Source organism: Kryptolebias marmoratus, linkage group LG5 (assembly GCF_001649575.2).
Source record: "Kryptolebias marmoratus isolate JLee-2015 linkage group LG5, ASM164957v2, whole genome shotgun sequence".
NCBI lineage: Eukaryota > Metazoa > Chordata > Actinopteri > Cyprinodontiformes > Rivulidae > Kryptolebias > Kryptolebias marmoratus.
This window is the reverse complement of record NC_051434.1, coordinates 13,910,892-13,930,629: the sequence shown is the minus strand read 5'-3', so window position 1 is coordinate 13,930,629 and position 19,738 is coordinate 13,910,892.

Sequence of the window (19,738 nt, the reverse complement as noted above, 5' to 3'; positions counted from 1 at the left end):
TTGTTTAGTTATTTTACTGTGCGAGAACACTAAATTTACATTAGTTTGGGTTCTCTGATACTACATTTATTATGCTGGATGGACCAGTTATGCTGTGAGATAAGTATCTGGCTATTTTTCTACAGTGGAAATTGTAGTGCAGTGTTGCAGAACCATTTTGATACTGTTACAAAGTCTGTTTGAACTTACCTCTTTACTCTGTTGTCTACATCTGCTTATTGAGCCACCTGAGTGTTATTTTTGTGACCAATACTGTTTATGCTGTAAACTACAAAACCTTGTCATTGTCTAGCACCTTCTCCGGTCCAGTTTCATATATTTTCATATATTTCTTGCGGCTGTTATATCTGTGTAAAGTGTGAGTTAGGATTGTTTTTTTTTTCCCAGCTCTGAAAAAGTATGTGATTTATATTTCATATTGTTGTGTAGCATTGGAAAAATAAACACTTTTTTTTTTTAGTAAAATTCATTAATTATGTCTTGTCAAAGCAGGTAAAGATCTATTTATTTATTTATTTTTCATAAGGTGACATGTTTTCTTGTACAGTCGGGACAGGAGTTATCAAAAGTCCAAATTCTCAGAAACAGCTTATCTCTCAGTTTAGAATTTATTTCTAAGCCCAGACATAACTTAAACTTAAATGCAAAATTTTGACTATACAGGGATATAAATCCTACAAACAGTTTCATACAATTCCTAAAAAGCAACACCAGCAGCCCAATAAACTAAGAAGTGATATAATTGCATTTCTAAACTATTTAGTCCATTTCACAGTGAGACAGTCAAGGCAGTTAAATGTGAAAATTGAAGTGATTTCACCCTGGGGTCAGACTGTGTAAGGATAAAAAAAAGAACATGAGTTAGATCTCAGACTCATCATAGTAAGTGTTAGTTTATGACAGTGGAATGAGGTAAAAAGATGTTAGATTTGCAACACAACGTGGAAGACATCAATGATGTTTTGTCTGATCAAACCAAAGTGGAGATATTTGGAAACAATGCGCTGTGCTCCATTTGGCCTAAACCCAACAGTTCATATCAGCTTTCAAGCATGGTAGTAGAAGGGTAATGAATTGGGCTTGTTTTGTAGTCATGTCTGGCACTTTGGCGTTACAGAAACTCCCCTTTACACCAAACTATTCTGGACTCAATCAGAAAGCAAGCTGCTGGCGTGACAAAGCGTTATTTTAAATTAACTCATCTTGCCTCCTTGATATGAGCAGTCTGGTTTCATATTTCAGGAAATTTTGATCATGCAGCTCTAAGTGACAGCTGAAGACAATGCTATTCTCCTCATCGAGTTGTTGTTCAGTTCCTCCAAAACTCTTCAGCACACTCTCATAAAAAGCAAAATGCCAGTCGAGGAGAAATAGGAGCACTAATCTCAGAATGATGCCCTTATTTCCATCATTACAATGAAACAAGAGGGGGGAGAAAAACAAGTGTGGTTTTGTTTTATTTTGCATCCTTTTTTTAAAGCTACAGTTTGACATTTTATGAAGCCGCTGTCGTCTGAGCGGCAGTCGCAGTTGGAGCAGACTGTGGCGAGTTGTTGGTGGCAGGGGTTGTGTTGTGGGCTTGTGACTCACTCTGTTATTGTTCTTTGGGAAGTTGTACACTTGCCTCGGCGGTGTGCTTTAAAGATTATGTTTTTCTGATTGTAATGGGAGGGGTTTACTGGATTAGGATCAAGAGGTAATTGTTTCCATATATAATATCTCTTCTAATGCAATTACTTTCAGCTGATTTTACTTCTCAAACAGGTTTCTGCAGCTTTGCAGACAATAGATGCTGGTTTCTTCAAAGTGGAGCTTGGTTTACTGATTTAGGCAGAGTTGTTGATTCATATTCTGGTGTTTTAATTTGCCTGTGTTTTATAGCAAGCTGCTGAGCCGGTGGTTTCCTCATTAAAGGACAGATGAAAGCAGGCTGTAAAGGAGCAGTGGTGAGGCCGGCCTATGCTGACGTCTGAACGGGATGCTAGAGACAGACCGAATGCTGAGCCAGCCGGTCTGAGCCAGAGGGCCTCACCCTTCCAGCCTGGCAGCCAGCGGTGGGACACCAGACGCACCACAGTGACTGTGTCGACACCAGGACACAACACCAATCTCATGTGTCAGCAGGAGTTCAGTGTTTTATACCCGACTATTGTTTGAATTTTGGGATCCAAAAAGGTTCAATATATCAGAGATACAGAGAAGTCCAGGATGATTTAGACACACTTTCAACTTCAATCTAGATTTTTAAAGACCAGTAGTTTTCTTTTAATAGGAAGTGACTTAAACAAGTATCCAATGACTCTAAAATGGATTCCTACAACATATGTGAACATTTTGTCAGATTTTTATTTATTTTTGTTTTCTGTGCATTTTCTACTTCTTCTCATATCCTGATATCAATACCAAAGCTACTGTATAATTTGTTGTTTTGCCAATGATGGTCTGTAGGCTTTTAAATTTATCATTGTCATTAATTCTTCCTTCACAGGTTCTGAAGGAAATGAAGCTTTAAAATTTGGCCAAAAAGTTGAAATTTTCTGGTTACCATCTCTAGAGGACTTTCAATGTGTTGATTATTGCCTTGATCATTATACAGTGCTGCTCAATGTCTTTGGTGGTGATCCTTGGAAAGAAGAACCACGCTCTGATTATGAAAACAGATGTGAATTTTCCACAAGACAGGCTAAAGTCCAGACCTAAATCATATTTAGAACCTGTGGAAGAAAACAGAGAACAGGCCAGAGTGATGACAATGAGGCCTTATAACTTCTAAGACCTGGAGATTGTTGCAGAAGTAGAATAGTCCAAAGATACACAAACAGCTTTTAAGACATTGATACCTATAACTAAGAAAAGCTCCAAATTATTTGGGGCAAAAATGTGTTTATTAAATTATAAAGATAAACATCTGAGCTAGATACTGAGTTCCAGATTGACACCACGGGCTAATCATTGTGAGTATCTGCTGCAGTAGATCTGAAAGTGATTTGTGAATGGCTCAGTGTGATTCAGTTGTAACATTTCACGGTCTACGAGAGAAGATCCATTAAAATTCAATTCATGTAACTTTACTTTTCTGTTTCATTAATATCCTGTAAAACTTGGAAATGGAAACGTGGCCCAGCTTTGAATGGCCGATGCCATAAAAGCATAGTTTTTAGAATGGCCTTGTTTTGAGACAGCAGCATTTCACTTTGGTCTTGGCCTCACTTGGACTAGCTGTCAGCTTGTCAATTTATTCCGAATTAAACTGTTTCTCCAAACTGAGGTTGTCAAACGACTATCTGCAGATTAATTTTTCATGCCTTTGTCATGAGCTATTCCTTTTACTGTCCATTTAACTGCTAAATGAATGAGTGGATAAATATGAGATTAGTTTGTCAAGTGTCCTGAAAGTTTTCATTGACACATTGGCTCTTACTGGAACTCTCTCCTGGTTCTCAAACTTTGTTTTTAATTTGCCACCTGCTTAACCTCCTTTAGAAACTCAACCTTTCTCAGCTTTGATAGCTGCTGCTGTGATCAACACCTGAGGCAACAGCGTTCATTACTTCCCCATTATAACTGCTAGTGGATCTTTTCGCCTGTTTAACAACTTACTCTTTAAGGAAGCAAGAGAAAAACGGGGTCATGGGGGCAGGGAGAGATGCAAGGCCCCTCTGAGCACCCCGTGATTCATATCAAACGCACGTTAAGTGGCGTGCAGCTAAATTAGTGGCTGCAATCTAGCAGGTATTATAGCTCACGCAGCGATGTGGAATGAGCCGCTGTCTCCCCCGGGTCGTAATGTGGCCTTGATAACTTTTACATGAACCCACCAATAATATTCAGCCCATTTAGCCCTTGAGCTCATATCCACACCCACAGTGTCTACACATCAGCACAACACCCACACGTCTTCTTCCTGTTTTGCAGACATCATTCCCTCGTCCTGAGTCACTGACTCTGCTTAGGTTCATTAGTGAAAATAATTTCATTTCAGACTGCGAGTCTGCACCGAAACATGTCACGTCGACAGCTCGGCGCAGAACAACAGCTAAATATGCTGTTCAGTCCTGATTAAAGTTTCATTAGTGGTGTTTCAAGATGTGGGACCCACTATCTGGTTAAAAGATTGCATTTCAACAACATGAGTAAACAAGAGAGGGGAAAGTGGGCTCCTATAAATGCAGCTCCTGGTTTTCTTGACATGCTAGCTTGTTTTCACTCATTTCCTCTTAATGCAGTTGAGTCTGTAACATACTCTCTAATAGAAATGTGGTTAAAAAGAGCATAATTAGTGTCCCTTACTTTTAAGAACCTTTTATACTACAGCACTTTGTTGATTCATTTATATTTTTGTTGTTTGCTTTGCTTCTAGCTACTTTATTTCCCCTCCTTCATATTACCCCCCACACTCCTACTGTCACCTGTGAGTAATGACAACGCCTCGCTCTATTCATCATATGCTACTGCACATGCTCAGTAGCTCTTCATTATATTAATTCCTCTCATTGGAAGAATGATCATCAGGCCCGTCAGAATACATCACCTCAGTTCCCACAGAGGCCCGGGCCGGGTAAATAATGACTGGTGTCTGTGACCGGGCTCTGGCCCTGCCATTACCGTCAGACCCTCCATGGTGGGCCCTAAATACCCAGGAGAGGCCCACAGCTCCCACTGTGCAACATTCATCAATGCCACCATGTGAAAGAGAAGGTGGGTGTTAGCACCTGATCCAGAAGCAGCTTTGGGTCCAGTTAAAGGCAAATAGAAGAGTAAAAGTAGAATTCAGGCTCAGCACAGGATGTTTTCAAAGGACGCATGAGGATCTGAGTGACATACAGTACTGTGCAAGAGCCATCCCTCATTTCTTTATTTTTTTTGCTTCCAAACAGACAGACTTCCTTGTAATCTCTAAGTGGTGTCAATCAGTATTCCTCCAGACTTTCCAAATGTTTTTCAGAGTTTTTCTTTTGACTTTGGCAGCTTTTTCATTTCAAGGGATGAACTGTCAGAACATAGTGGACAACTTATCAAAGAACCAGTTTTAAACGGGATCTTCAGGCTTTTTGTTGCCTGTCACAAAGACAAAAGTTGTTCCCATTTCTTTAGTTGAATCTAAGAAAAGATATTGAAGATAACACAGTTTGACACATATTTAAGTGAACCAAAAAGGTGAACCCAAAAGAGCTATTTGCTGAAACCCTGGTGTGCAGTACACTAGATGATTGGCTGAAGGATGAAGCATCTCTCAGGTGGTCTTTGTGAGATTATTTCCTGTTTCTTAAAAACAATATTTTCAGATATTGTTCATCTAGATTTTTTTTTTAATCTGACACTTCTTCCTTTGTCCCCCGTTTGGTCACTTTCACTTTTTAAGCACACATCACTGCACAATATGCTGTCATTGCCAGGTACAAAGACAGCATGGAAAACTAGCAAAAAAGCAAATACTGCACAATAGTGTAGCTAATAATGGGTAGCAAAAAATTGTCGTCTAGAATACTACTACATTTTAAAGTTTAAAAGAAAGTATAACAGTAAAACTGGATCTGTCAGAAGAACCTTGAGAGCAGGTATACCAGGCATAACAATGAGGTGGATCAAACTTTGAAGTGTTAACTCAAGTTTTTTTCCCTTCTTCAAGGCATGGAGGTGGAAGTATGATGACACAGATGCGCATAATCTGAAAAAGTGTTGGGTGATTTATAGATGACACCACAAATGGTTGTGAATGTCAAAACATTAGTACTGTATATGTATTTCAAGTGTGAACTGAAATAAATCAAATTGAAAAGGCAACATGGACAATGACATGTCAGCAGCAGCTGCAGCATCTGAGAAGCTATTTAGAAGCATTGAAACTTATTCTAAATCTAAACGCACAGCTTCAGGGACTTATACTATAGTTGCATTCAGCATTTAAACTTTTTGATGGTCTCATCTTGCTCCGTTTAAAGTCTCTTCATGGCCAATTGGTCTGATAACTCATTCTCATCGTCTGCTAATTGAATGGAGAATGAATAGGAATGAGAGGCAGGGTAAGCGGTAGAAGGAGAAAATGAGGGGTATTGAGGGGATGGTGGTGGTGGTGGTGGGGGGGTGTGATGTGATAGAGGACAAGTGAGAGGGAAGCAAAGCGAGTGGTGGTGGTGTAGCATGCAGGCCTCATTGATTAGGTGGCGAGCGGTGCAATGTTTCTCTCCTGACACTTACATGCATTAAAGCTACATAAACACCCATAATTGGTTCGTTTAGAGCAGAGTGGAGGAAGGCCACCCACATAAACGCAAACACACTCATCTCTGACTGAATGTGTTTGTGTGTGTGTTAGGGTTACAGAGAAAATCAAGCAGCAAAATTAAATGCTCATAAAAAAGAGGCATCACTAGCTTGCAGCGTGGTTTCTGTGGGTGGAAGGATGCTTCTGTGTGTGACTCAAATGTCCCAGTGCTGTACTAAGCAGAAATGATAAAACCATCCTTGGAGATTCAGGATGACAATAACACTCACTTCGGGGAGAATAAGGAATGGGAGGGACACTGCTGACTGTGACAAATTAGCTCTCAAACTTTGCAAAAGCTGATTGGCTGCCAGCATCAGGAGGAGGACATACAGTTGGCTCACTGAGATGATGGATAGTTATTATGCCATTCTAACAAAAGAGATGCAACTTTGGGGCTTTTTTAGTTCAGCAGTGACTGCAGGGAGCTGATCGGTGCTGTCATATGGAATCCTGCAGAATATGTGCATGGTCCTCCATGTTTGTCCGTGACTGCTGTAAGAGAAAATAATTTAAAAAATGAGACGTTTGTAAGACCTGCAGATCCTGCAGCACTGAAGTCACCGAGATTATCTGCTCTTGGATGTTAGTGTGTGTAAGAGACAATATTAAGGTTATTCTTTGCGTTCCATAGCAGAGCATCCATCAGGTCATAAGACCCCCTGACAGGGCGTAACTGGCACCCTCCCGTGGCCCTGCCCCCTGAGAGCCATGTCAGTGGCTGGATAGTGAGCTCCCTGGACATGGAATGATGGGATTCCTCAGTCTTGGCTGTCATCTCTAATCCAACACACTCACCCACACAGCTGAATCGTCATCTTTCTCTGTCTCTTACGTGGTACACAAACACACACACACACATTGGATCTGTTTGTCCATTTCTGCTCTGGGACACACATTTGCATTCACTGCCAATTCCAATGCCGTATCAACATATATACATATGGTTGACGTGTCCAAGTGCTAAGTCACCATTATGTCTCCCTTCAACACACACACGCACACGTGCAGACACACTCGGGTGGGCAGGTCACTGCAGACCCAGAGCAGTGGACTGTGCTAAGCAGGTAAATATAGCGAGGACAGGCTTTATTAGAACGGGAAAAGGTTTTGTTACTGTCAGGGGGAAGCATGACCCTTTGGGATGGATTCTTTCCTCCATGCTCAGTTCTCCGTTGCTCGGCTATGTGACTGTGTGTGTGTGAGTGTGGGGGGGGTACTACTTCTGAGAAAATGATTCAACCAAGAAAAAAAAAAGGTTTTTGCCTGCACCTCCTATAACTTACTATGAATGTTCTGGGTGTGTATGTCATGTCTCTAATGTAATTGCTCAGTAGATTACCGCATTGCCTCCAAATCAATACCCCCAGGGGTGAAAAATGTGTCATCTCTGCATGTAGCCTACACACAGAAATTCATGTTGTTGTTTTTTTTTTTTTTTTTTCTCATGCATGTTCATTATGGTGTAAAGGTGTGTTGACAAATGGAGTAGAAAAGGGGATAAATAAAGAGATGATGAGAGAGATTTGGAGCCAGGGCAGTGTAATCTTTTTGGCCTTGTCATTTTGAACAGAGCCTCCACACGAGGACCCATCCATTCTCGATGCTCTAAAGCTCATTGATCCTCCCATCCCTTTCAAGGTGCTTCACATTCAGTCCATAACTAGGATCAATATTGATTATCATCCGTAAACTGCCTGTTTGGGGGGCTATGTACCTTTGAATGTGTGCTGCATCTTAAAAGGTTTAAGGAAACAATGAAATGATAAAGTTTTTCATTTTTCAAAGTGTAAGTAAAAATGAGACAAAAAAAAAAACGAAATAGAAAAACGTTAACAAGTTTGCAAGATTTACATAAATATAAATCTCTGTGCTTGTTCATGCTGTCTGCATGCTGAACAGTCAGGGTCCTTTTATCCACCTTTACCCCAAACTCCTGCTTGACAGCTCTGGCTGTATCCCGTCAATCATTCCCTCTCAGATAGCCCCATGATTACAATCGACACTCAAATGATGGAAGTGAATAAAACTCATTACTGACAGTCAGCGTGAGTCATTGCCGGACATTAAAAGTTGCATTCGGCCAGCAGATGTCCATTCCTCAGGCATGCTTTATGATGGGAGACCTGATTGGGTTTCTATCGCCTTTCTGTGCCAATCTCCATCAATCCACTGCACCCATAGATACCCCCCACCCGCACCCCTTTTCCCACTTTCTCCTCCAGACCGTAGCCCCCTCATGCTTTCAGCCTCTCTTCGCCTGGTTGTAGGAGAGGTTTTTGCTCATTGAGCTTTCTCCAGAAATGAGTCATGGGGAGATTGGTGTCTGAGGTTTTAAATGTGGTTGCAGTTGTAAAGCAAGTGTGCTACTAGTTTTTTTATGTACAATTAAACACAAGTTGCCACCCTCAGGAAAAAAGGAGTCAATCATTTCCCAGACCACAGAGGTAATGATTGGACGAGCCGTCTCTAAACTAGTAGCCATTAAGCCGCTGTCCATACTCTTCACGTGGGTATGCCTAAACAAGTCTAATGTAAACCAAGCCAGAGCTGTGAGTCATCCAATGGAGACCTCCTCCTCTACAACTGGTTTTGTTCTCATAAAGTCAATGCAGAGAGAGAGAGAGAAAGAGCTGTGTTTACAGAAACACGGGAGCGGCTCACCTCTGATCTGCCCTGAGATAGAGGAAAAAAGAGAGAGACCGAGGGGAAAGAAACAGAGGAAAGGAGACGCCAGGGGTTACATGATTGCAGAACAAACTCATAAAAGTTCCATTAACCCGCGAGGAGTTAAAGAGGCCCTGTTTTCATCCAGCAGACAGCCGTCACAAACAGAGCATCACCATAAACCCTATCCTCCCACCTCACCGCCATCCTTTTCTTGATCTCCACAGCTCTCCCTCACACAGCCTTTGCCTCATCCTTCTCCATCTTTTCCAAACTATTTCATCTTTCATTCTTCTCTGCAAACGATCCCTGCGTGCGAATCTGTTTCATGAGGAATCCCTGTTGTGTTTTTTTGGTGACATCCTACCTCCCATTCGGCTGACCAAAAGAAAAGCTCCCTTGTTGTCCTTTCCCCATTTAAACAAGGTTCCTGGTCTGTGAGTCACAATCTGAAGACGCCACAGGTCTCTCTGTCAGCGTCACTCTGTCTGTCTTATTAATCCTGTTTGCCATTCATTCATGTAGATTCACTAAGTGTTTTTTTTTTTTTACAGAACTGCTTTGAGCTTTTTTGAATGTATCTAAATGTTTGCCCACATAATTGTACTGTTTAAACACACACACACACACAGCCATCTTGTTGATTCAAGTGGTAAGCCAAGATGACAATGTTTTCAGTCTTTCAACATCTTTGGGACTGAGCTGAGCTTTATATTTTAGGAAATGGTGATTAAAGCCTTCTTCAGATTTTGGTGCTGTTTTCTTTTCCAGGTTAAGTGAGGTGGATGAACCTCACTTCCTCTTTATTGAGAAAGGTTTACTGGTCCTCCATTTTTCATTGCTGGCCAAACTCTTTTGTCTGACAGCTGTAACTTAGAAATAAAATTAAAAACATGCTCTTTTTTCAGTTCTTAAAACTGATTAATTCTAATAAATATCCTGACTATTTATTTTAACACAGAACTAATCTCTGATGTAAGCATTAATGTATAAATAGGAGGGATGTTTGTGATGACTAATATCTCTTAAAAAAATTATTGTGCTAGGACAGAAAAATAAGTGAATTTATCCTATAAAATGCTACAAAAGAGTCTTGGTTTCTGATAATGAGCATAAATGTTTCAATGTGGTAAAATCTTATCATACTATCAGTGTTAATGTACAGTTGATGTGCGTGGGAGCCTTTAATTTATTATATTAACCCAATCCTGCAATCACACATATATTATACAGTCAGAGTGGTATTTTACTATCTTTTACTATCTTCAGCGAATTCTTTACCCACGAAGACGAACACTAAAGGAAAATTCAGAGCACTGAAAGCAGACATACAGCTGACCCCTCCTCTACTCTGTCCATCAACAGAGTTTTATAGTTCTGGGGAGGTCTGATCCCTGCTAAACAGTTTGAGTGTTCTTTGAAATCACCCATTAAGTTACTAAGCACAGGCTCTTAACTTCTCCTCTGATACTATGTGGTACCATTATCTCCATGGCTGCCTTTCCCATGGTGTAACCTTACCTCCTGAACTGATCTTACGTCAACACCCCCACTCCCACACACACACACACACACACACACACTTTGCTCCTCCTTTATGGTAAATCCTTAAAGTTAAAAAAAACAACTGGACATCTTTTCTTCTATTCTGGAAAATGGTTTCCTTCTCGCTCGACGAGCTTTCTCAATTCAAATGAAAAAAATGTGGAGTTCCAAACTTTTTAAACTGAAGTGAGTTTCACTGTTTGTGTTAACCTGTTTCACATGAGAGACAATATTTTGGTCAAATGCATTAAAGTGCAAAATGTAAAGTTCTGCAGAGTGTTTTTCAGAAATCCTGGCTGAGTGTTAGTGTGTTACTGTTCCCGTTCCTTTCCATCTGTCCCGATGGAGACATGTTCCTGATGGTTTAACGTTCTGATGACAGAAACTTTGTGTTCCAATAAGTGGTGAGAGTCAGATAGAAGCTGATCTTTATGAGTTTGTTTTCTGTTAACTTCAGTACTGAGGCCTCCATCTTTCTCAGACAAACAGTTTAAAATGACAACTTGTTGACCTTGCCATCCTCTCTGGTGAACTTGGTGTTGTTTGTTGTTGTGTCTGGTGACAGCTTTTCCTTCCTATGATTGAATTTTGACCCAGGCATCATCCACATATCTAAACCAGTGGCTCAGTGTTGTTCCCTTGCAGGAGTCTAAAGTTCTCATTCTCACCTCCTCATGTAATCCCCTCAACAGGGATCCCATGGTGGAGCCATGCTTTTGTCTGTTAAAACTTTCACGTCTGAACTAAGTTGTAGAAAGTCTCATTACATTATAAAGAGCTCAGAACTTTGCACTATTTCAGTTTGAACTACAAAAGCTCCATGTCAATAAAAGAAAGTGACCATAAACATATCCATTAAGTAAGCAAAAAAACAAATTTACATGAAAAAAGGATAAAATTTCATTGATCAAAGGCAAAACCATCTTTTTCTGATTAAACCTAATGAACACAAGTGCTGAAACACTGTACCTCTTTAATTTTAGGGCACTAAGGGCAGTAAGAGAAGCAAACATTAGTCTGGACACTTGGTGGAAAAAACATTTTTTTTTATGTGATACAATTTACTAGATGTTGTTAATAATGTATGACTTTATTATCAGGTCATCACATCTCATCTTTTGTCACCACAACACTTTAAAAAATTTTTCTTGTTGGGTTAGATTTCAAGTTTTGAATTACATGGTTAGGGTGAGGCATGTGATTGGTTTAGAGATTAAAAACAACTTAGTTGAGGACAGGAAAACGTCAGCCTTTGTCAAAGTACACCCTTCAAATGTTTTTTTTTTCTCCTTGTTCACCAAGTGAAAAAAGGCCACACAATGAAAACATGAAAATAATTTATTCACAAAAATATTTTACTTTGAAATCATGATAAATTTCTTGACAAATGGTGCGCTACATGTGTCCATTTGTTTGGTGCCCATTTCACAGCTCACTATAAAACCATGGCAGATGTACTTTCAGAATATAACCTTCTCAAATTTAGTTAACAAGGCAAAACGCCAAGCGTTGGTCAGCAGCAGCGCTGAGAGGTCAACAGGACTCAGCACTTCACACTGGGTGCAGGTTGGAGAATGTTGTTGGAGTCAAAATAAGGACAGGGGATTGTGGGAGCTGGAGCAGCAGATACAAGGAGAAGCCCAGACTCCCTAGTCCCCAAGAGAGTACCGGCAGACTGGGTGTGACGGTCATAAGATGGGGGTATAATGAGGATGCATCACTGCAGCAATGAGGTACTTTATCACAGGCAGACATACATAACCTGCTGTGTGCAACCAATGGCCACCACATATTGTCATCACCCTTATTACTGTTATGCAGAGGAGATCAAATGAGCCTAAACTGTGAGCCAAATGCAGTACGTGAATGATGCAATCCCTGACTGTGGGAACACTTGTATATTTGTCGCTGCAGTTTGTTTGATTCTGTGGGAAAGAAGGGGAACAACTTTTCCTGTCGCCGTCATCCACCGCTGTTACAGAGCAGTAAAGCAGCTACAGCGTGTGGTAAAACAAAGTGAGGAGTAAGGGGGGGGGGGAGCTCGACTGATCTGCAAAGCTTTTTGGCCGCCTGAGATGGCTGTAAAATAATAATGCTGTCGTAAAGAAAAGTGCTTATTAAATCATTTTTAAATAGTATCGCACAATGTGGTGCGTGCTGTGAGCAGTTCCATATAAACACAAGGATCTTAAGGGGAAAACAGCAGAACATTCACATGAAATTTAATAACTTGATCATTATCACAACACTGAGTAAGACTTTAGGGAGACTGTGGTGGCTGAGCTCCCATAGCAGCACTATCAATAAAGTAACACTTGGCCATTATGTGGCCATTACTTGGACTTTAAGTGACAATTGTACATCAGAGGAGCAGTGGGGTTCTGCAGCTTCTGTAATTCTACTCTAAGCCTGTGGTGTTTGTTGTGTTTATATGCAACATGCTGTGGATGTAGAGACGCAACATGTGCATTATATAAACCAACATGAGGTGTATAAAGTTTTCATGCTGAAGTAATAACCTAACGCTGGTGGATTTAGCCTATGACCACCCAAACCTATCTTTTCTTAACTCTCTGCTCTAATGATTTAAATAAACAGTATCTGTTGCAGGCAGGCAGCATTTTGTTTTCCTAAGGGATTATTTTGACTTAGGTAAAGGGATTGAATGACCACAGATTGAATCAAAACAAAGACACTATATGCTACCTTTATCTGTCATATATAACATCATATCATCTGCAAAAATTTAAAAAAAAAAAAAATACTACAAGGCTTGTTCTGTTCCTCTTGTATAGCGATATGAGTTAATTGATTGCTTTGTAAAATGAAACTACCATTCCTTATAGAAAGGCATATTTCACACTGCCTTTAATGCTGTAATTTTAAACAAAAGTCTCATGTGATCAGTTTGTGCTCAAAGTCTGAGTTGGGGCTGATTCTAAGCTGTCAACACGATACGTTTTAGTATCTGAAAGAGTTATGGCCATTTTGTATTTTCTACGGTCAATTAGCTATGATGGCCATCATCATGAATCTGGTTGACTGCAAAAGTTAATCAGTTGCAGATGTACACTCATTATTTTCTGAAGGTTTCTTTAAAATTCATCCAGTGGTTCACAAGAAATTTTGCAAACAGACACACACACACAAGCAATTACATGATCAGACAGATATGTTGGAAGAAATCTAAAGGATTTTTTGTTTTCCATTGGCAACTAGCTTGTAAAAAAGATGGCAAACTTGGTAAATATTCACTCTGTCAGAAAGTACTCTCTAAGGACTGAGAATGCAAACACAGGTGCAGCAAAACTAAATTAAAAGAACTTTTATAAAATAAATGGCTAAGAGGGCAGCAAAACAAACTATACAAAAACTGGAGCATATCAAAAGTATAAACAACAGGGAGCGAAGAACTTTAACGCAAACAGGACGATGAAACAATGAATAAATGAGAAGAGGGTGATTCATATGAGAAAAAAGGCATTATTTAAATATTTAATGCTCCTCTTTCATCATTTTAGAATTTTTTTTCTGACATGGTGCATACTTTAATGTGTAGTTTTGTTTAATAAAAATCAATACATTAGTGTGCAGCACAGGGATACTATGTACCAAACTGGAATTGCATTTTTTTGGAAAAAAACATTTGAATATAAAAATCAATATTTCACTACAAAGGATAAATAAAAGTTGCTGATCCTTTCATTAGTTCAACATTTTATTCAGGATTTTCAGGTTAATTGGAAATGACAGTGAACAGTATATCAGAAACCTTCACTTGTTAGTACACTATGAACTAGCACATGAAATTGGTATATGAAGCATTTAAAATACTGTCAACAGCTTTAGGGTTGTCTTTATTTATTTTACAAATGCATTTGCATTTCAAGTTTATGGATTCAGATTTTTTCATTTAAAACTTTCTAAAGTAACTCAGATGTCTTCACACCAAACTGATGATGTTCTCAAGTTTTTTGTTAGAGTTTACATATGTTGCTATTTATTCCAGCAACACTCATTTAAATAATTTTACTCTTGATCCATCAGTAAAAATAAAGTATTTTTTGCACAAGAAAAAGTGACTTGCATTTTGTAAACTGCAGCCCAGAAATTGTCATTATTAGCCTTCTGTATTGTGTTCAGGTTTATGAATAAAAGTATTGTTTTAAAATTACATTCAAGCCTGTTTTCTTTTTTTGTTTGTTTGTTTTGTTTAATGGACAAGTTATAATATGTTTAAAATTAACTTTGTAACGACTGCTGCAAATCTACTTTCTCTTTAAATTTAAATGTTGAACTTTTGAGCATTTAGAGCTAAGTATTACCCTTTTTTGCCTTTATAGACTTCGCAAACATAAGGTTGACATTGCAGATTTGAGAAAGATGGGAGCCTTAAACTATAGTTGTCTAAGTTTTGCAAATTCCTGCCTCAATCTGCCACTGTTTTCTCCACAGCAGACTAGCTGCCTTGAAGGTATCTGGCTTTTCTCTGTTATCAAATCTAGACTATTTGAAAAAAACTGAATTATAAGAGTTAGGGAATCACCTTCCGAAACAGGCCTATTGTGGTTTCCTATTTTACAGCTGATATTACTGATTGAGAACAGCACAGTCACGACACAGTTTGTCTTTGCCGGTCTTAAACTCATAGTGACAGCTGAAACCAGCATCCTTTGAGAGAATGCATATCGGCTGCTGCCTTGCCTGTCAGAATTGTAAACAAAGATCTTGCACATTCTGTTAGTGGTCAAAGTAGGTGTTGTGAATGATTCCTATCTCCTGCCATGCTGCATTTTAGCTCAGTTTTTGTAAAATTGACTGAGTTATAGCCATTTTTCTTTTGTTGGCTTATGGGGAGCCAGCAGTTTTATAGCCACAGACCACCCACCTACCCCAGCCCCCTTGGTGGCACCTCTGGTTTGGTGTTGCTGCAGCTGAATAAAAAGACATTCATGCCACATCGGTGCTCAGTGACATGCAGCAGTCAAATGGTTGCAGGTACAACCATTTCAGAGTAATCAAGTCATGCATGCTGCTAATAGCTAAAGAGAACCACTTACTGGGTGTTTATTTTACACCTTGATTTTTTAATAAACAATAAATTTGGATCTACTTAGGCACCTCTCAGTAAATAACAACTTCCTTTTGGCACAACTGCAGCTAAAATGTTCAAACAAAGACTTTTTGAGTCGTTTGCTTTTAATTGGTTTAATGCAGATACATTTTTAAAAAGATGACAATACCCTTTCTACCAAGCTTCCCAGAGGCAGATTTATCACATACTGATAATGTTTACAATACATCATGTCATCTTGTTTTGGTAAGTCAATTGACTGCCTTTAAAACACATTTAAAATATTTATTCTTTAGCCAATTGCCAAAGAGGATGGAGAAATGTGGAGATAATGAAGCCACCTCGTGCTTCATGCATCCATCACTTCTAATTAAAACTGTGATCCATGGTGCCCACTGGTAGTTTGGTTATGGTTTTATGGACCACTTATTTTTTTCGACCCAACTCTCCAATGTTACAACTCAACACACTGAAAATAAAGCTTATTTGGTTAGAAAGAACAAGTAATTAAATAGCTTATTCATATTTTCTTAATATTCTGTCCACACATGGTGTACAATACAGCATTATGCTTATTGGCTAGATGCATCATGCAAAAAGAAACTCTAAGTCTGTTTAAATGTATTATTGATTGTTAGAAAATGTTTTATTTCTAAGATTTCTGCCCACCAGGAGAATACAAACATTATCTGGTCCAAATTATGCAATAAAAATTGGTAAATAAAACTTTATGATCTATAAAACATAGTATATTGCATTACATGATGACATTTTAAACATAAACTAAGCCAAGATGCAGGAGCAGAATGTAAATTACAACCTCTGATTTTGTATAAACCACATTTCTGTATGAACTTGTCTATCCGTTCTAGTTGTTTCAAAGATGCTCCTAAACAAATATCTCCGTTTGACTCAGCTGAAAAATATAATATCAGAGAAAGTAACAGATTTGTGTATGTGACTTCTTCTAGGGCACGATGGACATGAATAAAAACATCTTAAGATGATTAACTAAATGCACAACTTCACACTTGGGCCACTTATTCCTTAAAAAACTGATAAATGTTTTTTAAAATATATATTTTTTGCCTTTAATTGAGACACTAAGCTTCCGAACGGTTCTGAGACAAAAAAACCCCATTGTTTTTCTGAACTCTGAACTTTGATTCAGGAAGAGCTCAGGACAGTCAGTCCAAATATTAAGGTAGTTTTAGTAATGATGCCAAAAAGAGATTCATAGCCTTTCCAGATTCATTATAAAGATCCTGCTTGCTGTTTTAGTGGAGGGATTTTAGGAGATAGAACCAGAGAGTCAACTCAGATTAGAAGAGTGACAATAATTGAAATATAGAAGCAAAAAACTGGGCACTTTTGATACTTAAAAGATATGGCTGTTCATACTTGTGTGTTTAAGTATCTATCTATCTATCTATCTATCTATCTATCTATCTATCTATCTATCTATCTATCTATCTATCTATCTATCTATCTATCTATCTATCTATCTATCTATCTATCTATCTATCTATCTATCTATCTATCTATCTATCTATCTATCTATCTATCTATCTATCTATCTATGCTTATAGAATGCCCCTAAGGGTCACTCAACACATTCATTGTACCTACAAGTTCTCTTATTTGAGATATTTGTAAAATAATCTTAAAATATGTTGAAACACTGGCTTTATGTGAAACATAAATAATGGTTGAAAATTTAAAGATTAGCTCCTGAAATATTTTAGACTAAACTAGACTTTGCAAGTTGTATTTTCTGTTCTGAGGGCTTGTTGTAAAACTTTAATCAGATGCTTGACCCGGCAGGCTGTGACCAAAAGTTGCACACTAGTTTCAATGCTGGAGGATTTAAATATATTAACCAAAAGGGGGAAATGTGAGCAGAGTTTCTGTCAGATTGATTGATTCATTTTCCAGCATCACCTTTTAAAATATCGATTTCTTGTCATTGGTGGTTGCTTGCCATGCCCGGAAGATTATCCTGAATTTTATTAAATGTGATGAAGAGTTTCAAACACAAGCAAATGGCGAACATTTTTAACATTTTAACTTTGGCCTTGGCAGAAGAGCAACTTGCCCTTCAACTAATAATAATGGGGAAAGTATCCAAATCTTAAGCCTAATTATGTAAAAGCACCAATATAGACATATTAAAGTGCTTGATCACAAGCAAAATGAATTACAAATATTGCGCCTCACTAAAGCACAAAACCAATATCCTTAAAATGTAAACACAGCTGTAAAAAGATACTTGTTTTCTCTTTTTGCACTGTTTTTTTCAATATTTCCTGCAGCTTCAAATCATGAGCTCCCAAAAGCCTGTTACTGCTGCTGGAGAGTTAGCCAGAGTTTACATTCACTCATGATTTGGTGAGTCATTTTAACATCTGTGTATTAAACTATATGAAACAGAGAGGGAAGGATTTAGTGATGCTGAGGACATAAAAGTTGTTTTTTAAGATGTTAGTAGCTGGTTTGCCCTTCAACGATGTTACTCTGAAATAGGTACAAAATGTGGAGCTTAAACCTGCTTTAGTCTGTTGGAGGGTTAAAAAGATGCACGTGAAAACCTTTCAGGATGAGCTTCTCAGATCCTAGGAGGGAGTTTGTTCACATTCCACGCGCAGACTCCGTGCATATTTTCGCCAACCACTTGAGTCGAACCCCTAAAGATGAGGGTTTTCTTTCCGAGCATCCTTTTGATGGCCTGAATCCACTCTGCTCTGTTTTTCCTGCTCTCCTCTCACAGGCGGCGGCAGCAGCAGCAGCAGCAGCAGCCGGTCCATTTTCCTGCCGCACATGGCTGTCTCCGGTGCACCGTAAATAATGCTGATAAAGACGCAGCCGAAAACGACTTTCACGCGTCCCCCACCCCCTTTCCCTACCGCCTCCCATTGATTTAAAGTGACCCCCGTTTCCAAATGATATTGGAGGCCTATTTAAACAGATGAAGGCCTAAATTGTCTTGCTTGTACCCGCATTAATCTCCCATTCATCATCATTACTGTGTGATCGGCGCGTCCACGCCTCCGCCAGTCTCTTGGCTTTGTAAATTAGGATGCAATCCAATTTAAACAGCAGCAGCCACACATCCACAACCCCTTTTTTTCTTTCTTTCTCGGTCGGTGGACAGCTGCAGTGTGCGCCGCCCCTATCAAAACGCTTTGTGCCAGTTGTGGGATCTGCAGGAACTCTGAGCCAATTCGCGCTAATAGGATCTTAGAAGGCTGCGTGTAATTGCTGCAATCTCTATATGAGCCCCATCACATTTGCACGGTCAATCTCCCTGCGATCAAAACGGCATGTTGATGCTGGATTAGGCCGCTGAGGACTGAGCGGCGAGGAGAGATGAAGAGTCATTTATGTGGCTGTAATTCGCCTCACTTCAATGCGTCATTGTGGCACAATCAGCTCTGATCCCCCCCCCCCCATTCTGTTCAAAAATATCCAAATTCTGGGAAGACTTTTTAAATATTCCGTTCATTTTGATTTTATTTTCCTCGTATGGCACTATTAGGTTTTTTTCTTTTTTCTTCTTTTTCTTTTAAATTACGAGCAAAACAAAGCCGTTTCTCCTGCTTGACCTGCGCGTCCGTTTTATCAGGCTGATATGGTTTTACATAAATCTGCCTCGACCCGGGAGGCTTAAACGGTGTATTATTCCAAACATATGCATTTTAATCAGCTCGGTCACACTTACAAGAACCGCAGTTAATAAGGCCATCAATCAAGCGCGCGTGCTGGAGCGGGAGCTGGGGGGGGAAGAGGGGGAGGATGGAGAGGGGGTGGGAGGTAGGGTTGTTTGGATGAGCCAAAAACGTCGAACTTGTGAGATATTAAACTCTTTCGTGGTTTAGATTTGATCAGACAATTACTTGGGGATGGTTGAAGGGAAGATGGTGAGTTCACGGAGAAGACTGATGTCAGATTGCGGCCGCAATTACGCAACTGAGCGAGGAGGAGTTGCAGGCCCCCGCGCTGAAATCCTAAATGTTTCTCCTTGTTGTGCAAATTTATTTATTTTTAATCCCCTCCTTAAAAAAAACAAACTGGTTTGCGCGTCTGTCTGAGAGCCACGCTCTGAAAAACTGATTTTATTTGCCTCGATCAAACGTGGCCAATTAGGATCCTCGCTTGATTGTTGGTAAATTACCCCCCCCCCCCCCCCC